This window comes from Thunnus albacares, chromosome 2 (assembly GCF_914725855.1).
Source record: "Thunnus albacares chromosome 2, fThuAlb1.1, whole genome shotgun sequence".
In the NCBI taxonomy this organism is placed as follows: domain Eukaryota; kingdom Metazoa; phylum Chordata; class Actinopteri; order Scombriformes; family Scombridae; genus Thunnus; species Thunnus albacares.
The window spans coordinates 29,445,748-29,468,686 of NC_058107.1; the positions used below are offsets into that span (position 1 = coordinate 29,445,748).

At 40.3% G+C, this 22,939-nt stretch overlaps 1 long non-coding RNA gene across 1 annotated transcript; it reads right to left on the reverse strand.

Moving 5' to 3' along the window:
* Positions 1-2,306: 2,306 nt before the first annotated feature.
* On the reverse strand, positions 2,307-6,013 carry LOC122971418. Its single transcript, XR_006399471.1, has 3 exons — positions 5,716-6,013; positions 5,054-5,146; positions 2,307-3,147 (listed from the first exon to the last, which is right to left on the reverse strand). It is a non-coding gene; the product is annotated as an uncharacterized LOC122971418 (long non-coding RNA).
* Positions 6,014-22,939: the final 16,926 nt, after the last annotated feature.

Sequence of the window (22,939 nt, forward strand, 5' to 3'; positions counted from 1 at the left end):
AAATTGCTGTGAGCTGTAAATTCACCACTTTTAAGCAGAGGGCAGAAGATGACATTATCTCGGAGCCTGACAAGCCTACGCAAGGCCTCTCTTTCTCCGGGCAGCTCTCCTGCTCCTGCCTCTGTCTCAGACTCACCCTGGTCGGCGGCTGTCTCTTCGGCGTGCCACTCATGGATGTATAAAAAGAACTGGATACAGCGTCGGAGATGGGGCCCCGTTCATTCCAATGAAAGTTGCTCAGTGGCGCATGAAGCAATAAAAAATTGACTTCCCTGTATGAAAGTACCCGGATCTTCCGCATTGTGCGGCCCATAGAGCGTGCACACTAGTGACTTTCACTGGCCGAGTTGGCTACTTCTGGTTTAGCCCTAACTTGAATGGGGATAAAACAATTCAATCATGCAGCTCTTCTAGGCTTCTGAAATGTGATCGGACTGAATGGATTTAATTCTGATAGTGAGACAAGTCATTTCACGGGGGTTGTGACGCTCAGAAAAATTTATCTGCTGATTTACAGACATCTCTTTCACAATGTAAGTCTATGGGAAAAAGTCTTTTTGGGCCAGTGTGCATCACGTGACGTTGTAATTACTCGGCTTGGCCGCTATGTCAAATTTGCTTCAAAGCTTGGTGCTCTTCCTGGGTGTGCAGAGCTTTCTTCTTCCTCTTTTTTCCATTCTATGGTGGGTGGCAACCAGCATTGAGGTGCATCAGCGCCACCTACCATGTTGGAGTGTGAACCTGAGTTATATACCCCCACAAACAACAACAGCGGTCACTAAATTTTCAGGAGTTGGAAGCCCCGGACGCAGCACCTGGGGTGGGTCTGGATGTTACACCAGCAATTGTCTGAGCAATGTGAATTTGGTCAGAAAAGAGCATATCAACCAGCCAAACGACCAGTTGACTGGGAGACTGCAGCCCTAGTAGAATCTACAGTATGAGAAAGTCTTATGAGTGACAGTGAGCAGTGAAAGAAAGGTGGGCTGGATTTAGTGAAAAGTGCAGGATGGATGAAATAGAGTGGAAGATAACAAAGAGAGAAAGTGATACAGAGGGTGGTGCAAGGTGAAAAGGAGAGGAAAGAGAAGGCTAGCACATGGCAGAACAGTGACTGTGTAATGTCTCTGTTAGTGGAAAAGTAGTTATTTATGGTTTTATGGCTTGATAAATGAGCTGTAAAAATTAAATATCCAAACTGCAATGACCTGTTCGAATTCAAACAGTTACAGTATGAAGTAGTTTGCCTTGTGATCCAGCAGATGGTATCTCAGGCACATTATGGTATATGGGTTGTGTTTGAAAAATGGATTGCTTGTTAGTTAAAATTCATTTGAACTTGACTTTTTGAAAAAGTGACAAAGTTGCTAATTATTTTTTGGCTCTTTATCAACACACATATGCTCGTAGGTTACCTTGTCAATAATAGGTAGAATAATATCATTTACGTTAGCGTGTATATGTTTGCATGTGTACAAAAGTGGTATGACCATGAACATGTGACTGTAATAGGACTTATGGAATGACCTGCTATGATGGTAATAGTCTCCTCTTCCTGTAGCTCTCTTGCATCTGCTCTCCCTCGCTTACACCAATTGTCTCACTTCTTCCTCTTCTGATTTTGTGTCTCACCCTCTTTCCTGTCACCTTGTTTTTGTAGTCCCCCGGTGCTTCTGCCTCTCTGTCTGCTTCTGTCCTCTTCTCTCACCATTTAAATTGCATGCATTTTCCAGGCTTTATCCCTGTCTCTATTGTTATTCACCGTTGAGCACTGTGTGTGTGTGTGTGTGTGTGTGTGAGTGTGTGATTATGGTGTCTATGTGTCATCCCGATGTGTGCGCCTCTTGCCCCAGTGTGTTTGTGTGTATTATGCCTGCAGTGATGCATGACTAATTTAAAAGCTGGTAGTACATCTCCCCTCTAACAGAAAGGCCACAGAGCAGGGCAGAAAACACACACACAAATACACACACAAAGGGACATGTTAGGCATATACTGGGATCACACACATACTTGAATCACATAGTTGGAAGACCCACACTGTCTCGCATATGAACAACTCACATATACAACAGACACAAGAGCACTCACATACTCAAACACACTCTTACACTCAGTGTGTCAGCACTGTAACGAAATGCTGCTGAAGCAGATTAGTTAGCTTTAATGGCAGAACTGCACATTGATGGGTATCCACTGTTCATCTGTGTGTGTGTGTGTGTGTTTGAGAAGAGTAAGAGAGCAGGGGTCCAAGAGAGAGAGAGAGAGAGAGAGAGAAAGAGAGAAGAGGAACAAGTTAATGGTTGCATTTATTGTTGTCATCACCAGGACTTTCATGGTAATATAGGAAGCAGTTTGTCAAATTATCTCACACGCAAACAAAAAGTCAAAATAAGTCAGACACACATGCATACATGCACTCATAAGCACTACTGGTAAACATTTTTTTAATGTTGCATTGGTCAGGATATTGAGTTGCTGGCAGAGAGAGTAAGAGCAAAGTCCTGCAACTATGTCACAATGTTTACCATAGCACTGACGGTGCATTTAAATGGGGGACTGTGGTCAGTGGTGTCGCTGGCTGAGCAGCGCAGGGGAAGCAAATTGAAATCACCACTGAGATGAATACAAACCACACAGCTCCTATATTCAGTTGCAAAGATTTAAAGAAATACTCTTTTACAGTAAGACATAACATTTTAAAATCGTCACCTCCATGTTGGCATTGGCAGACAAAGTCAGGCAAGGTTCACCATATTCTGAGTCTGCCAATGCATCGCACCTGAGACTGTCTGCAGGGTGACAGTGTTGGGTGCAGAACAACAGCAGGTCTCTCCTCTGCCTCCAGGGGCAACAGCCAAATTGGAGTGAGAATTGTGGAAAGTAAAATTTCAATTAGTATTTAAATGATACTGAGAGAATTGCAATTCCCTCAGCACTGGTGCAAGGTATCAAAAGTTCTCCCCTGGTTTTGGAATTGGTTGTTTCTTTGTGTGTTTATCTTTGTGCTGGCAGCACTAGCTAACTTAACCAGTCTTCATCGTTAGTTGTAGAAACAATGTGGCCCTCCCTGTGGCGGATTGGCAATCCACTGAATTGAAAACAGTTCGTGGCTGCAAGTCACATGGTTTGTTCTGCTGTTTGAGCCTGTTGAGAAGAACAGACTGTAAGTATTTAAACAAGACACACAGATCAGGAGGTAAAATAACAACTGAGTCAATAAAGACTTATGGTGGATTTATAGTTCTACATAAAGGGCCTGTGGTATACTATATGCTACTCCATAGCTGACAGGTTTGACAAGAACAATGATTGGTCAGCTTTGGTTGTTTGTATGTCTTCCTACAAGTTTCCGATGCAGGGGGAGATTGTTAAGACTGAAGACAACATTAAGCAAGTAGAAGGAACACTCCTCTTTTCAGTAGCATATACAGTGAGGTCCAAAAACCTGAGACCACTTTCCACTGCAAACCTTCTGCTTGCGGCAATCACTGCTCTCTATCAGAATGAGTGAAAGAACATAAACACTGCAATATTATTATTCAGTAATGAGACATGGTAAAATAGAAGTTAACTGGATTTAATTCAATTTCCTCTATACTTGCGTAATGAACAAACTAAATTTAAAAAAACACACAGTTATTGTGGGGAATAAAATCAAATCACAAAAAAAACATTTCCACTTCTATGCACTCTATGCATTGCCTCTGTGCACTGCCTGTTGGCACATATGTCCTATCGGACTTGAATTTAACTTTATGGCACTTACTCAGCCTGTTCTCTCCTGACTAGATCCTTGCTTGTGTTGTATTAACTCTAAGATGTACTTCACTTTGGATAAAAGTGTCTGCTAAATGAAACTGTAATATTGTAACAATATGAACACATATGATACATCCATCTAATGTTGCTGTGGGGCTATCAACAGGTGAAATCTGACTTAACTATGAATCAAGACCAATGCTGTAGGTGTCTTTATTGGGATTGCTTTATTGGAATTGCTATTAACCCCTTGCGTATATTGTATAAACCCAGCTTTCGCCCCTGGGAGCAAACTCTTAGTAACTTAACCATCAGACACCTGCTCATTTCTTGTCATAACCTAGTTGACATGCAGTCATTTTTTAAAAAAATATAGTAAGACTGTGGCTATGGCATGCAGATTTATAGTATTTCAGTATTACAAATGGCAATTTTACAGTGCTTGATTGCAAAAGTGAACTCTGACAGTGACAGTACAGCCTCAGATTGTAATGGCATTCATCTCGGATGGATTGACGTTTCTACGGCTTTTAAAGGATAAAAGGACTGGTGTGTAGGATTTGGTGGCATCTAGTGGTGAGGTTGCAGATTGTAACCAACTGAATACCCCTCCCCTCAACCCCTCCTTTCAAAACTATAGGAGAACCTACAGTGACCACGAAAAACACGATAGACCCTCTCTAGATCATGCATTTGGTTTGTTCATTTTGGGCTACTATAGAAATATGGTGGTGCAACATGCAGGCTCCGTGGAAGAGGACCGCTCCCTATGTAGATATAAAGGGCCCATTCTAAGGCAACAAAAACACGATTCTTATTTTTAGGTAATTATGCACAGCAATCAAACATACTTATGAATATTATATTCCATTTCTGCCAAGTCCAAGTTGTACTGTATAGCTGCACTCTCTCATAGTCAATGAATCTGCATATGGTTGCTAACTATCACTGACCACTTTGGTATGGATCATGTACTCTATATTTCTCCTCAGATCTAATAAATAGGAAAAGGCCACTTCATGATCTTTAACAACTAGTCTTGCTACAGTAGAAAAAATGAAACAATTGTATAATTGATATTGTAATGGACTTTAGCATAAATTCAATCAAGACTACTTAATTTATTTTGCTACTCACTGATTCCTCTAAGCCACAACTCTTGGCTCCTATCCATTCATATACTTCCCTTCTTCCCTCTATTATCTTATCAGTTTAACATCAAAGAGGCAGCTCTTCCCTGTTCACTTCATCCAATCATGTACGTCTAAAAGGCCTCACTCCTCTCACTTACCCTTTATCGCCTCAATTAGCAGCCGCATTCACCTCTTGATGGAGATGCCCTTATCCAGCCTCCAACTCATCAACACCAGTATCAACACTCCATCTAGTATCAGAGTGTTAATAGATGAGGAGTTTCATTGGTGACCAATTATGGGGCTCATTCCCATAAATTAATATCGGGGGTTTGCACCAAAGTCAAATTTATTTTTTTTATCAGCAGTGATTTATCTTCATTCTGTTGTCTTTCCTGATTTAAAAAGTATGTTAAATGGCATTGGAACTGGAATTATTATCGTTGCTGTTAACTATAATTTGCTAGTAAGCAAGGGTTCTCCTTTACCAATTATATAATAGGTATTGGGATCAATTAATTTTCCATAGTTACAAGAGTTTGTCACCTGTGACTTTAATTTTTATTCAGCCAGTCTATGCATTTACCAGCACTCTTTTATTTCTATCTATAGAATGAAATCTATGGGAAAGCATTTTCTAACCACTAAATGTCAACAAACAAAGAAACACCAAGAGGAAGAAGAGTACAGGGGGTGTTTCATTTTAACTGTCATTGACTTGTCTCAATGTACACACATTTGTTTGTTTGTTTGTTTTTGCGCTGGTCTAATATTCATTCTAATTTTACCAGATGTAGCCAGCTGTGTTATAAATACACACCGGTCAACCATTGTGCTGTGATGAGAGGAGGTGACTGTCAAAAAACATGACATGGGCAAGGCTGACCCAACTTCTGTGAGGCTTATTTAAGTTACACAAAAAGTAAAAATGAGGGGACATGGTTTATTATCATTCAAGTAATGTATTTCATATGCAAATGAGCACCATACCTTGAGGACACATAACAGAACCACAAACGCCGACTCTGTTCTGCTCTGTCAGCAGTCATCTCAGCTCTGATGCTTTCAGGCAAGGATTAGTGTGTTACCAACAGTGGAGATGCCAAAGTGACCCTCTAGTGGACAAACTATGCCATAGTGACACTGGTAATAAAAGAACTCAAGCACTTACCATTTGCTTTCCATTATTTTTATTTCTTGCTACTTTTTATTTTCTTGTTACGCAGATACCATTTTATCTGCAGTAGGCTTAAATCGGCTGATGGGATTACAATTGTAGTGTAAAAACAACACTACATGTGATGGTCTTGAAACTGCTAAAGTGATCAGTAAATGGTGTTTTTGTGAAAATGTGTGTGAACGTTGAACAGGGTGAACTCAGTCAACTTGCACTGACAAAGATGCTGTAAAAAATGTACTGCAACCACAAAGACAGCTATTTAGCATAATTATGATGAAATACGCAAACACTGGTTGTCAACCTCATACTGTCAAAATGTTCTGTGCTGAACTGAAACATTTTCCACAGTCAATCACGATGAGCGGACCAATCAAAAGCACTGAAGCCTCATACTATAGTTCTAGATGCCATAACACTTCTGCCAGGAGGGCTGCACAAATCATTTACTAGAAAGAGTTACAGGCTAATAAAATGTATTATTGGACTGAAATACAGATGAATTGTTTTTTTGTTTTTGTGACCAGATGGGACGACAACTGCAAGATCCAAAATGTGTAGTGGAAAAGGAAACCTGTTACATTTGAATGTGTGGATTAATAGAGTATTAAATTAAATCTCCCTGAAATGGGAATAAACAAGAACTCTTAAGTACCTGAGGATTGGATGACATGTATCAAATTGTCCAGCGATAAAGCTGCACTAATCAGTGTTTTTGTGTATATTAAAGGGTATGTATCATGCTATATTTATTCTAGGGCTCTGCTGTTATTTAGGATAAAAAAAACCCTCCATATTTAATGTAACAGGCCGTTTTAGCTCCTGTCTCTTTAAGGCCCCCCTTCCGATGATAGGCCAGCTCCCGGAAGCTGCCCTTCAACAGACTTCCAGCAGTTCTGAAGTTTGGAAACTTGGACCATTTTTAATTAGTTTGTATGTGTAAATAAGCATCTGTTTCCTGATAAGTTCATCACAACTTTATAAGGTGAAAATATGCCAGATGTTTGTATTATTAGCTTGATTCATTGCCCCCGAGTGGCCGCAAAATATCAATTAACAAAGCTTAACAAAGACGTTTATCAACATAAGCATTTCATTTATATGCCCATTTTTGCATTTTTACATTTGATTGCACTGTCTCACTACAGAGCATTGTTGTTTTACCTTGTTGATAGTATGCAGTGAAATAGTCAACTAAGCTGATTTCATGTACCTATATAAATTACTCACTGAGGTGATAAAGTTGGAAGGCACCGGCTTTTTTAACCAGCAGGTGCCACCCAACCAATACGATTTCTCAACAGCAGAGTAAAGGCAGCCACCCTTTAGTGTTTAGTGCCAACTTATGAACAGTTAGCAGCAGCAGATAGTATGAGCAGTAGTAATTAGATGTATGGAATCCATCCATCCATCCATCCATTTTCAGCCGCTTATCTGGGACTGAGTCATGGTGGCATCAGACTGAGTAAGGAAACACAGACATCCTTCACCACGGCAATGCCCTCCATGTCCTCCTGGGAGATCTCAAGTTGTTCCCAGGCCAGAAGAGATATGTAGTCCCTCCTCCAGGGTCTCCTACCAGTTGGACATGCCCGTAACATCTCCAGAGGGAGGCGTCCAGGAGGCATCCTTACCAGGTGCGCAAACCACGTCAGCTGGCTCCTTTCAATGCAAAGGAACAGCAGCTCTACTCCAAGCTCCCCCCAGATGTCCAAGCGCTTCACCCTGGCCCTAAGGCTGAGCCCAGACACCCTCTGGAGGAAAGTCATTTCGGCTGTTTGTATCCACGATCTCAGTCACCAAAGTCTACGAAAGCTCATGACCATAGGTGAGGATTGGAACGTAGATCAACTGGTAAATTGAGAGCATTGCCTTCTGGCTCATGTATTAGATGTATGGAAACAGAGTTTTTAAATAGACTGCTCTGTTATAAGAATATATGTGGAGGTGGTGTATAGTTGTTGCTTCAAGAGATGAGATGAAAATCAGCTGATCTGGCTGGTGCTAAGGAATTTATCTTCCTGCCTGAACCTCTACAGTGAACCATTTTACCCATGGTAGTTGTGTTAAATGTTCAAATGAACTATCCTGGGTTGGGAGGATATGTGTCGAAAGATTGAGTTGGCACATATCATATTAGCTCATTTCATGTCACTGCTGAATGTAACAAAGTAGTAGAAATGTATGATCCTTAGCTTTGGCTAACAGGTCTTTTGTCCAGTGTTACTACGAGAGATGCCGGCCTAGAGGCACCACACTTGGTATCTCGCTTGGTCCAGAGGGAAACCCCAGCTCACAGAATTCTGCACCACCGCCTAATGATGATGCTCAGGTCTGCCTCAAGTCTGCTGGGGCAGGGATCAGTGGGCAGTAGATCCCCTCTCGGGTGGGGAGTCTGAGGATAAATTTCTGAACAGATTAGCATTTGTTCATTCTCTCATTGAGGACAATGGTTCAACTTGTGTTTGTATCATTGGAGATTTTAATGCTGACTTGTCAGATAGCAATTCTGTATTTGCAAAACAGATGTTGCAGTTCTGTAAAGACAGCAATCATATCACACAACCTCTTGGCTTGATTATTGTATATGTACAACAGATGCTCATGCCTCTCTGGATAATATAGAGATATACTTTGGGATGGCCACCTCCAATCATATACCAATTGTTATTTCTTTAAATGTTGAGAATATGTCCATGTTGGCCGTTACTGATAATGATGTTAATACAGGGAAACTGAACTGAACAAATCTAACTAAGAAGGATATTAACAAATAGTCCATTGTGACTGACAACTTGTTAAATAATGTTGTACTGCCTAGGGATGTTCTAATGTGTTTTAATATGAACTGTAAAAACCCACATAATGGTATTGGACTGCATGCAATGTATGACAATATTGTGACAGGTCTTAATGCCTCTAGTAAGCCTTTTTGTAAACATAAGAACAAGGTGCAAAACATTAAACCTGGATGGAATGATTTTCTGGCTGAGCGACGAGTTGCAACTGAGGAAGCTTTTAAACTCTGGTCAGACTCAGGAAGGCCTAGCCAGGGGTCATTGCTTAAACATAAAGAACTTAACAATGGAAGACTTAAATATGCTCTTCATTTTATTGAAACGGGAACACAATGAAAGCTGACTCACTTGCCAGGAAGCTGCAGAATAATAACCATTATGACTTCTGGAAAGAGGTCAGAGTTATGAATAATAGTAAAATTTCCTTACCATCCAACATTGAGGGTGAATATAGCCCAGACAAAATCGCTGAGGTATGGCTTGAGCATTACTGTAATTTGTTCAACCAAGTTAGCAGTAATGTAGTTGTAGTTGAAAATGCTGATCTTTCTGAAAACATGGTAGTCAGGTCAGAAGATGTTTATGATGCCATAATCATGGTAGATGATAACAAGGCTTGTGGTATGGATTATATTACTGCAGAACACCTAAGAGCCTATGGCTGCCAGTCATAGGCTTTGTCCTCTGCTTGCCATGTGTTTTACTGGTCTCATAGTTCATGGTGTCCTTCCAGATTCTATCACCTTTGTATTGTTAGTGCCTGTCATCAAGGATAAGGCTGGTAAATTAAATAGCATGGATAATTATAGACCTATTGCCCTTGCCAGTATTCTCTCTAAAGGGCTGGAAAGAATCCTGCCCACAAGGTTGGAAAATGTTTGTTCTCACCACTGATAATCAGTTTGGCTTTAAAAGAGAACATGCCACTGATATGTGTACTTATGCTTTAAAGGAAATAGTTGCTAAATATGGAAGCCACAGTTCCACAGTAATAATGTGTTTTGTTGATGCAGCCAAGGCTGTTGACAGAATTGATCATGAAAAATTATTTCTGAAATTGCTTGCTAGAGGTGTTCTAAAGTATATACTTAGAATACAAGTCTTCTGGTATGCCCATCAGACAATGCGGGTTAAATTGGGCAATGCTGTATCTGCCCCATATCATGTAAATAATGACCTCTCGAAACAACTGAATAGGTGTAACACAGGCTGTCTTGTTGGAAACTCTATTATCAATCATCTTATGTATGCTGATGACCTGGTAATATTTAGTCCATATAGTGCTGGGCTGCAGCAATTACTGAAGGTAATACAGCTCATCTTTGGTGTTGCTCCAGGAGAGGTAGTATGCGGAGGCTCATAGTGGCTTACAATGATGCTATGAGGTTACTGCTTCAGGTTCCCAAATGGGTATTCCATAAACGCAGCTAAAGAAAGCTGTGTTTACTTGAAAAAGCTGGCTGGAATTACTGTCAACTTTCACTTCAGGTGTAAATTGTTCCACTAATATAACTTAGCCGTGTGTAGGCAATGGTATCTCTAGCCAGGCTTGAATAAACTTGTGCGCAAGCACAGAGAACATAAGCAGCCCAGAACAGTCAATTGTTGAAAAGACGATATTACATTGCAAAAAGAAGCAAAAGCTAGAGCGGTGTTCTTCTCAGCAGCAGAACAAACCCTGCTGATGAAACAATATGAAGAATATAAAGGAGTCATTACCACAAAGGGCAATACTGCTGCAGTTAACAAGATGAGGGAGATGGCTTGGCAAAACATTGCTGACAGATTAAATGCGTAAATTATACAACTCTACTACTGTGGGTAGTGTTGGCCTAAAGGTTAGAGATGTGAGCTTGTGACCAGAAGGTTGTTGGTTCAATCCCACAGAGCAGCAGGATAAATTGGTTGTGCAAAGTGAAAAGCAGTGCTGTCTCCTAGTTATTGTTTTATCTTTATTTGTTAATAAAATAACATTCAGATCACTAACTGTGGCTATGTTATCAGTAGGCTGGATAATGTCAGATGTATTTTTAAAATGATTGTGTAGGCAACCTAGGATAACCAATTTACCATTACCAACTACATAATCAGCTATTCTTTGACACATTTTCTCTTTTGCAGGATGTCCATTTACAAGCATCATTGAAAGTTAAAAATTAAGAAGTTGGAGATGAAGAAACTGGAGAAGGATATAAATAGAGTGGAAACTGTCTATAGTGATCACGTCTGTCTGGGTCAAATATCACTATAAGTGGATGATTATTATAACCGATTTATTTCCTTTATTTCTCATGCAGATTACCATCTAATTGACATTTGTATATTTATTAGCCTACATGAATATAAAGTAAAGAAATGGACAGTTTCCCTATTTACTGAATTTTATTGACTGTTTCAAAATACAATACAGCTGTTTCAAACGCAGCGTGTGCAGGGGTTCTGACTTTTGCCAATGACAAGTTCCTTCTTTTCCCCGGTAGCAGAACAGGCAAAGAGAGCAGTGATCCTTTCCTTAGCTTTAATCTCCCCCCTTTTATTATCATAAGCTTCAAGGAGACAACAGTTTTCATTGAGAGAAAATTACTTTCTTTTTCCTGTCACAATTTCAATGTGCACATAGCACCAGCCTCAGGTAGGCAATAATAGTGCCCCAGCCGCTCATCATGGGAGTAAAGAGTAAAGTACCACAGGGATACGTTGCTTTTTCACCGCAGTAAGAAAAAATCCATACCGTCACAGTCCTAAATGGAACGGAACTCTCACTTTAATTAGCGAGGCTTATCGAATAAGCCAGGCTTTTCCTTTATCCAGCTTGATGGAATACCCCTCCGATGGCATAGTGCCAGTCAACTGTTTGTGCTCTCTGGTGTGCCTACATGTGAGGCACTTCTAAGACATCTGATATACAATTTTATGTGTTGCTTGGATGAATCAGAGAATAGCATCATAGAGGCTTTAACTAGCCCTAGGATAGAGCTGCTCTTGGTATTCATCCAGTATCAGAAAACACTGGCAAGATAGCCCACATATGAACTGTTTTTTTAAAGTGAATGATGAATTGTCGTGGTTTTATCTTGTATGTGTATGGGGTTTTTTTTCTTTTTATATGTTATAGACCCTTTTGTGAGTCTGAAATAAAGTTTGAATTTTAATTAATTGAATTTACCGTACATCATGTTCCTCAGTATAGACCTGCCACTAGGAGTTTATGACAGAAAATATAAAAGCTTTCATAAACTGGGTAATGGCTGAATATCTGATTGTAAAATAGGCATCTCTTTATATGAAAGGGTCACAGATTATTATATGCTTAAATATTCCCCATTGATTTGTACTGAAATAGCTTGCAGTGAATTTAGTGTGATACAGTGACATGAAGTCTGTTTACAACTTCAACCCATTATATTTTCTATTCCCCCAGCTCTCATTCCTCAGTACTAATCTGTGTGTGTGTGTGCGTGCACATTTTTGTTACCTCTTGGGGACAGTTTCCGGTATAAACACCGACCTTGTCGGGACCAGTCTGTGTGGTGGTGGCTGTATAGTTATAGAGTGTTTCATCGTGTGTGTCTATGCGTTAGGAAGTCGGGAGTACAGCCCCTGTGGAATAGCAATCAGCAGAACAAAATGAGTGTTGAAAAAAGAAAAGATGAATGGCTGTTGAAATAACACAGAGAGGAGAGAGGGGGATGTTGACAGCTCTAATTAAAATCCCGCCCATTAGCTTGGTGTTAATTGGATGATTTATTCTCCCAGGGGACTGACTGACAATCAAATGATGCTGGTGGTATTAAAATGGATGTGAAAACGGGTATTATCATGCTTGTGATGTAGGGATGACTAAATGAGTATTGCTGTAGTTTTGATACCACTAATTCCCACAACTCATCAGCCAATCAGAATCACTTGATCACCAAACACAACAAGTGTTTATGCAAATGAAAATGCATTTGTTCTGGTGTAACTGGTTCACAGATTTGACATGAATATGTTGCGTAATACAATCAACAAGACAAAATACTTCCTGACATGCAAAACTGGGAGAGAAATTTTCTGACACGCAGGGTGATTCTAGTGGGAATGTTGTTTTGAAGGAGACAGTGATATTTCTCGTATGCAGAGGAGTTCTACAAGGTAGGCAGGTTGATTTGACAAATGCAGACGTGTCACATGCAGTTCTGCAAGGTCAACAGGTCATATTGCCAGGTCTTGGGCAATATTTCTGGTATGTAGTGCAATTTTAGCAAGTTGGCAGGATGCTCTGAATGTGACAGGGCGATGTATATCTGACATCTGGAACAGCATTTTATCACCCTACTATATAGGGTGTAGGCTTGTGGTCATAACTTGTTCCCTCATTCTCTCTCGTGTTATATCGTTTGTGATTTTTTTTTTACCCTCCCACTCAGCTCCAGCTATGACTCCACTTTGTCAAGCCACATTACCTACAGACAACAAAAGATGTCAGTCCCATGTTATGACCCATGAGTCACTGTTGAGGTAGCAATGAGCGCCTCCAACTGTGCTGAGTCATTGCCTAAACATTGGGTTTTTATGAGTTTATTTCTATGCCCCACTAAATAACTTTGATGCAGTAATTTCTACAGATTAGATTAGACTAGATTGATTCTCATGGATTGATTGAGTCATAATTGAATCACTGAATTGTAGAACAAGACAAACAAAAATAACAAGCATCTTGGCTCAGTTGGTGGGGTCCATGATGGCATCATAGGGAACGAATAATGGCCAATTTTGTTATGGCCAATTTAGAAATGGTAACAATTTTTAATTTAAGATGACAGAGAATAAAGCCCAACTGCGATTAAACAGAGGTCATTAGCTCACCAATTTGCATTATTACCAGCATTAAATTTGCATTGGTGTTAGTTGGGTGCAGCATTCTCCTGCTTCGGCACATGGATTCAAAGAGGCGACCTTTTTCATCTGGTGTTTATGTGTGTGCATATATGTTCAGGCAAATACATATGTGAGTATGCATTTGTGTATTCCACAAGATATGAAATACGTGCTTTTGAATGCACAATTTAAATTACATATATATATATATATATATATTAGGGGTATATCGGTATGTGTATTTGTCCCGAACCATCATGGTATCAGATTTATCTGGTGACCCTTTGGAAAGGCCCACTGGACCAAACTAGCTGACTGTATATAAAGTGGTTCAAACTAGCTCCCCCTCCAGCAGCTACAACAGTAACCTGCTGCTTACACACTGATGTCAATAATCTGATGATGTCATATATATCAGTCAGAGGGACCAAACCACTACTTTTACTGCAATACTTTAACTATATCAAGCTGAAACTAATTATGTTCTTTTACTCTAGTAGGATTTTTCACTCAGGACTTTTACTTGTAATGGAGTATTTTTACATTGCTGTATTGGTAGTGTATCTGAGTACTTCTTCCATCATTGGCTACAACACAATTTCACAATTCGGGTCCACAGGATAAGTAATAAACTTAGTCTTCAATTCTTCCTCCACTCCTTTAATAAAAGTGTCTAGGTCAGCGGAGTTATCTAATTTCATATTTCAGTTTAACATTTGACTCACACAAGTGCAGTCAGATATGGCTGAAATCCTTCATGCTGACATCTCTGTCAGAAACTCTTCTTCTTTTGCGTTTTTTGGTGGACTGTCAGAAACTCTACACTGTTGTAATTGGTTGCTTCTCTGTGAGGCAACTGATGACATAACAACCAATCACAGTAGAGCATTTCTCCCCCGTCTCTCCGGCTCATCCATTCTAGCACCAACCATGCTAATGGGTGTTTGCTAGCTGCCTTAGCCAAAGAAGCTTGGTTACCCTGGTTACCCTGTAGTGTTGCTGCCATCAGATACTGCATCTCCCTGTCCCCCTCCGTCCTCTGTGATGGATGGCCTTTCACTCCGCGTTTGAGTGAAGCCGTTCAGAACAACGATAAAAACATTTGATTTCTGACATGTTCAGACAGCACGTCGTGAGTACTAGTTCTGAGAGAGAAAAATGTAGTTAAGAAGTATGAAAGTCAAAGTAATGGCTTGGTCCCTCTGACTGATATTTTTTTTATTTCACCAGGAAGTCCCTTGAGATTGAAATCTCTTTCTATGGGAGACCTGACCAAGACAGCACCCCAATTACAGTTTAAGTAGAAATAAAGCAACAGATAGAGAATCCAAACATCAAACACACCAGGAAGAGACTAAATCCAGCTCAAATAAGGCAGTTGCAACTCTCAGTTACATGGACTTTTAACATGGCTTTAAATTTTTCCATACATTACATACATCATATATATTATTATATATGACATCATCAGATTATTAATACTGAAGCATCAGTGTGTAAGCAGCATGTTACTGTTGTAGCAGCATGTTACTGTTTTGGAGCTAGTTTGAACTACTTTATATACAGTTAGACCATAAATCAGCATAAAACAGCTGTCAGCAGGTGTCCTGACTCCCTGCAGGAAACAGAAAGGTTGTTTACCTTTTCCACTGCAGCACAACTAAACTGTTTCATTAATAGTTACGGCCAATGAGCCATTGTTGGATGTTTATATTTTTCAATATAAAAGACCAAAATGTTATTTTCTACCTCTCTTTTTTTCTGCTGTACCGGAATCGTAGCGAACCATGACCCCAGAACCAAGGTATATACTGAGGGCATGGTGTGCATGTTTATGCTCATACATATCTAAATGTAATGTGTGTGTGTGTGTGTGTGTGTGTGTGTGTGTGTGTCTGTCTGTGTGTGTGTGTGTGTGTGTGCCTGTGTGTAGACCTTTGAGAGTTATTTTGATATCCCTCTAGTCCTTCAGTAGAGGACTTCAAATTGATTTAGCTGAATTGCCTTTCAAAGCTACTTCAATTTCACCTCTATGCAAATTTACACTCCTCTCTCTCTCTCTGTCTCTCTATCACTCATTCTCTCTTTCTACTTTACTCACCCTGTCCCTCCATCTGTCTTGCTCACTTCTACCATCTAACCTTCCTTTTTTGCCTCTCCACTCACTCTTCTCTTTTTCCTTGCACAACATTCGCTTTCCTTTTTCTCTCTCCAATACTCCTCCACCTCTCTCTGTTTTATTTTCTTCTTCTCTTTCATGTCCAACTATACCTCTTCTCTCCTTCCCTGCATATTCACTCCCAATAATAGTGTGCAGCAGCTAAGAGGCCATGTGTTAGCATACCAGTCTCACAGCCAGTTAGTCAGCTTGTCAGCAGTGTGTATGTGTGTGTGTGTGCACATGTGTGCAGATGCTTCAGTGTGTTAAGCAGCATGGTGTGACAGCAAAGCAGTGAATCATTTAGTTAGCTCCCCTTGTCTGTGGCGCAGACAAGGGGAGCTAACTAAGTGTGTGTGTGTGTGTGTGTGTGCGCGCGTGTGTGTGCCAGGTGGACTAAGAGACCTTGACAACATCAACACAATTGCAAGTCCATAAAGTGGCGCCGACGTTTTAGCTTATGTACCTGGAAATGACTTCTGGCATAAACTGCTTGTCAGCTTACACACACACTGAGGTAAAAACACACAGAGATATGCACACTAACACTGTTCTGGACACGCACACACATACACACAAACAGATACATAGACCTGTCATGTTGACAGTGAGGTCAGCTGATTCACACACACATACACACACACACAAACTCCCTCTCTGGTTCAGTATACACATGCAAACACACACCGTCTCAATATAAATCTGCACTCACGCTCAGGTTCCCTGGTGCTGCCTCACTGCATCTTTTACTGAGGAATCGTTAAATTTTTTTGATGGATTCAGCAGTTGGGGGTCGGACTGAGATAGTGTCTATTGATTTTATATTTGGCAGACTGCGCTCTGGCCACTTAGTCCTGCAATATACCTTACTCTCCCTCCCTCTTTTTCTCTCCCTCTCTCTCTCTCACACACCATCAGTCTCTATTTTCTCTCACCCCTACATGCTTGTCTTTCCAGCCTGTCCTTCCCTCACACCCACACACCTTCCCAGTTTATCCACCTTTTTCTCATTCAGTCGGTGTTTTCTATCTGAAATACTCCTTTAAACTCTTTCTCCGACACATCCCTCATTCCCTCATTCTCTTCTGTCCGTATCCACGTGTTTCCTGTCTGTGTTTCATTTTCCCCAAATATTTTTATCCATGTCACTCTCTCCGTTCCTTCCTCCATGCAGCCCCTTTTCACTCCATTCCCCTCTAATCCTTTTTCTCCTTTTTTCTGCTTCTTCACCTGTTTTACACCCCATCCATCCAGACCACCCCCCCCTCCCTCCCTGCCTGCCATTTTCTGCTGGCTCATCTTTTTATTACTTTCTTTTACTCCATCCTTCCGCTCCTCTTCCTTCTCAATTCCTTCACCCGATTTCGCTCCCCTCCCCACTTCCTTTTGTCCTTCCACTTTTACTTGTCTGCCTTTTTCAGATTTTTATGTCTGGCTTCTTGCTCTCTGCCTCTTGCTTGTTTCCATTTCTTTTTCCCTTTTTAAAAACATTTGTCATATCCTTGTTGTTTTCCAGCCCCATATAATATTTTTTTTCCTTTTTCTCATCATTTTCTTTCACCTCCTTTTAAGGCCATTCATCCATTCCTTTCAATCCTCCCCTCTTTCCTTTCCTCACTACTTTACACAAGTCCTTCCTTCTCCTCTCCCCTGTTCCTTTCCCTTTGCTACCTTTCTGCTGACTATACATCCTCACTCTTTCCATTTTTACCATTTCCTTTCCCCTCCTTTATGAATACTTTACCAAATATGAAAAATATTCCTAATATTTGAAACGTGCTTTTTGTCAAAATCCTCCTCACTCCTGTCTTTCCTACTGACTTTGGCTCTACTTTTTTCGCAAAGCTGCTAGCAATTTTGGACATTATATATCATTGTCAAATTATTCACAAGAGCTTGGTATAATAGCCATAAACTAATGAGACCATGGTCAGGAGGATTTGTTGCTGATGGTAATATTGAAAAGGCGTAAGAGGATGTTGGTTCTTGAGTGCTCCTCCCTCCCCTTTGGATGGAGCAGACTAAATTCTAAATGGGCTTGTGTCAATGGTTCAGTTTGCATATTTGCATGTCACAGGGAGCAAACTCAGGGTGTGTGTGTAGTGCTAATATTTGCTTTGTGTCTTTCTTTACTGTAGTCAGTGTACCATGACACCTGTTTGAACTAATTAACTGAGTTGACTGAGGTGATTAGATCTATATTCTAATACCAATATAACTAATCCTGAAGAGTAATGGACTGTCACACTGAGCCTCCAACCATTTCAGTATTTTCATATCAGACTCTCCTCTCTTTCTTCAGGCCCCTCCATCACAATCATCAAAATTTTTTTTCTTATTTCATCTTGTTTAGCCTAATGAAGTGATGATTCTGGTATTCTAATGAACAGATTACTGATACATATTTTACTAAACCCTTTCTCACACTTTTCATGTGATGGATTTTACAACCTTGGGGGCTTTAAAACATCACCAAGTTGGAGAAGAAGAAAAAAAATCACACTTTGATGCTTCTGAGAGTGATGCTTTCAGATTTATAGATTATCAGCTGGGTGAACACGCAGGCTGTGGAGAGCGATGACAAGCATAGATAATGTTCACATGGCAAAACTGTTCTCCACAGCCTCCCAGCGTGGCTAAAGCTCAGACTGAGGCCAATAATCCTGAAGTCAAACAGCAAGTCACTCTCCGTCATCTGTCCCTGCATTCACTTATTCCCCCCTCGACAATCTCCAAGCCAAAGAATGCAGCCAAAGTCAGAGGGATATCTGCTGAATTCATTAAACTTGTCTGGTGTTTAACCAGGAGCCATCAAGACCCAAGAGGGTGTGTTCTCTTGTATGGTCCATGGTTAAAATTACTATCCCATCCTATTTAATCTGTCTCTAGCAACTCCCCCAGCTTTATGGAAATGTGAAACTAAAGGTGCCTTTTGACTGTGCTACAAGAACGATTGTGTACGTTTATTCCGTGTCACATTCCTATCATGAAATCTTGGTTGCAATATGTGTCAGACTGTATGATATTTTGAGGCATGTCAGATTGTGAGATGAACATATGGTCTACAATAAAAAGATATATGAAAGCAGAGACACGTCATCAGCTCATGTCATTCATCTGCGCCGCTTCGATGTTTTGAAGTGTGTTTTTCCCCTAAGCCTTATTCAAAAAACTGCACTTTCGAGATGTCACGCTGCCCAGTGTATTCTGCGTCATTTCATGTCATATTCTAATTGGTTTGTTTTAGGGATGCACAATAATATTGGCACGTCATCGGTATCGGCCGATAAAGGCTTCAAAATTAAATATCGGCATCGGCCTGAAATGAACATTTCTGCTGATTCATCACCTTCTCCTCTGCTGCCTGGCTGTGTTTCGTACCGTGGACTGTTTCACCCTGACAGTCCCGGTGCTTCCTCTGCAGGAATGACTTCCCTCAGCTGCCCGATAGACCTGCTGCATCTTCTCACTTTAACCAGAATAACAAACCGGGGGTCGTTGCTCCGACCCACACGGAGGCTAGCTGGCTGTGCTTCCCTCCAGCCATGCTACTGCTAATGCTCCACTAGCCTCCCAGCTAGAACTGGCTCTCCGTGTGGATCCAACCAGAGCGCCGACCCCCGGTTCGTTATTCAGGTTAAAGTGGGATGAAGCAGCCGTTCTGTTGATCAGCTGAGTGAAGTGGAGCCTGTGGAGGAGGCACCAGACCGTCAGAGTGAGACATTCCGCCAAGGAGCTGCTGTGTTCAGCTGCACAGATAGGAAACACCTTGGCTGACAGGATGTACTACTGTTTGAAAAAATGTCTTCTTTTTGGTTTATAATGGCAGTTGGCAACCAGCATGTCAGGTGCCTTACTGCTACCCTCTGCTTTGGCATGTGGACCAGAGATTAAAATCTACCCATTAATCCTGTCTGTCTAATAAACTCAAAGAAAACTCTGCTGCTCCACCCACTTGGGAGGTTCATTAAAGTTTTAATGCTGAGTTTCTGAACTCGGGTCTTCCTAAGTTCTTTCATATATTTTCTTTCTTGATCATACTTAGTACAATCTATGATTGCACTCGTAATAGTCTCCTCAGCCAGGTGGAAAAAAATATGTGCACATATCGGTATCTGCATCAACAATCAGCCAAAATGAGTTGGAAAATATATCAGATATCGGCAAAAAATACAATATCTTGTATCCCTGGTTTGTTTGTGGTCGTAGCAGCAGTCACATTGTGAGAATTTGGTCTTAAACTTCTAACAGTCTCAGCCTCAGGCTGTCTTTGTCTCTAGATTAGTTTTCTGTGGGCGTGTCTCACGGTGTGATCCAGGAGCACTGTTTTGGGTTTTACCACATTTCTGTCAAAATTGTCAACTTTCGTCACAGACAGGCCAAAATCACACAATGTAAAGGGGCTTGAAATCACTGGAGTACCCCTTTAAGACAGTATATCAGGGTTAGGGCCCAAATTGGCCTTTTTGTACTTTCTCCAGACATTACAAATGTAGGTGTAATAGTTATCACAACTCTTGCACCCTGGAGGAACAAGCTATATTCACCCAATAACATACTAGTCAGAAATCGTTTAAAGAGCCCTTTTCAAACCTATCCCATTGTGTCACTTTGTACAACTTTACTGACCAAAAAAAAATGAAGTAAAAGGAAAAGAGCCTCAGATCAAAGGCCATTTTCTACATAATTTTCTCCACATTTTCCTGCCCACTTTTCCTATCTGACCCCCCACTCCTCCCTCTCCATACATTTCCTTCTTCTCTCTCTCCCATACCCTCTCTGTCATTTAAGTATGAGCGGAGGCATCTTGTTCCAGTCTGTTGGTTGTTCCTTATCATGCCTCAGACCAAATAAAGAAACACAGAGCCTGACAGAGCAATCAGGCAGCAACAACAAAACACAGGGAGACTTTCTAGCCTTCTGTTTGTCTGCCTGAAACAAATGAAGCCGGCAGGGGCACTGGCTTACATCAGGGGACAGCTTGTCGCAGATAATGCTCTCATTTGGAGGGAAATTGACCCTGGGCGCTGAATCCGCAACAAGATAAGTTAGTCTAGCTAGAATGCATGTAGGACTTTATTGGAACAAGAGAGAGAAAAGGGATGGAAGATGGGGGGAAAAGGGAGAAACAATGGCATCCTGGCAGACTCGCAAACGAGAGAGGAAGAAGAGAGAGACAGAAACACAGCCAGAAATAACTTTAATATACAGTATGTCTGCTGTTTATAGAGTACATGATGATTAAGTAATGCTGTTTTTGACCTGGTCTCATATTACTTATAGAGAATTTCAAGAATCTATCCTTTATGCCTTTATGGATTTTCTGTAACAGCAGTGAGTTGTAATACCACAGCGATAATCATAATTCTAGTTGTAACATTATCATTAGTGTTGCCATTAGCCTAATAGTAGTACTTGCACTAGTAGTAGAACAAGATTTGTATTTTCCACCAAAAAGCCCTGTTGTTCCTGTTGTATTTAACAATCAAAGTTAAATGAAGCTCTAATGTTTTCTCTTAAGTATCACTGATTACATTTACATGCAGACCAGTATGCCAGCTACCAAAAGTAATCAGCTTCATGTGATTTTTCGATTACATTTGCATAGTCCCAAGTAACACAGTTTCTCTCATTACCCAAGTAGCTGTGCTCATACATTTGTTAATCTTGTGATAACAAGATTACAACACATTCAAACATTGTACTGTCTCACTATTAGTAGTTAACAAAAATTACTAGCTGAATATCATGACTTAAGTAGATTGTTTCTTACACTAATTAAATAAGAGTATATATTAGGTGGGATCTTTCCTTGCAGCACGATTGGTCCAGTATCACTCTACACTGGTAATAACTTGACTCACTGGGGTCAGCAAGAGCATTATTTATTAAATCAAAAATATATGTTGTAAAAAGTTGCAATCCAAAAGCATAGCGAGGATACACATTGTCACTTATGTATCACACCGCTCTCAAATTAAACCCCAAGTTATGTGAATGTGCTTTTTGCGTTCTGCATGTAAATCTTTTTCAACTGTTGCATTTTGAATTAATCATGGACTTAATTAATTTACCTGTGTACTTAAGCATATTTAGACAATGACTCAAAACACTACACTTATAGTAGATATATCCCAGTTTAAGTTCAGTACAAGTTTCACTATTTTAAATTATATATTACATGGAAAGCACTGTGTACTGTACTAAATCAAATACTAAAACATGTAGACATATTGTCAAAAATTGCCGACTAAAGTATGTGCAGCTCAAGTGCAGGTTCTAATGTTCTTCTCAGAACTGAACTATAGTAAGACTTACACTGGGTAAAATGAAACTTTTAAAGGGTAACTAAATACTAAGCTTTGAAAAGCACTTTCTGAATGACCTCTTCGAGAAAGTCCTGAAAGTTTCAAATCTCGTTTACGTGCAACATATCTAATGCTGCTGACCATACCTTCCGTATATGTCTACAGCAGCAAGGTGAGAACTTTAACCACTGGAGGTCAGAGGGAGCATTTATCTATCTATACTGTCAAGTATATTAAGTACAATGCAAGTCTAGTAAACTTGTACAGCATTTTGCTAATCTAAAACTATAATTTCACATCATAAGTACAAATATAGTTTAAAAACAATAAACATGGAAATATAAGGTACAATTTAAGCACACTTACTATACCAAAAATGTACTGTATTATGTGTTGGCCTCTGACCAATAACTGTCATAAGCTTATTTCAAGGCAGCCCTGTTTGCATTTCATAACTTCTTGATCATCAGCTCCACTTTATTTATGCACACAACACAATTCATCCAAAGTTCTTTTCAGCACAGAGGGAAAAATGAACCAAAAGAGAAAAACAGAATACTGTGCATCTCCTCCTTCCTCTGTTTATAATTCTGGTGGGTTTTGCACCTAGATCTCAACACCTGTTCTCTCTTTCAGCTGATGGATCATTGTTTTGAGATTTCCCTTTTTCCTCTTTAGATTCCACACTGTAAAGACATTTCCAACTAGAGGGCGATAGTGTGCCTGAATAAGAATGAATGTGT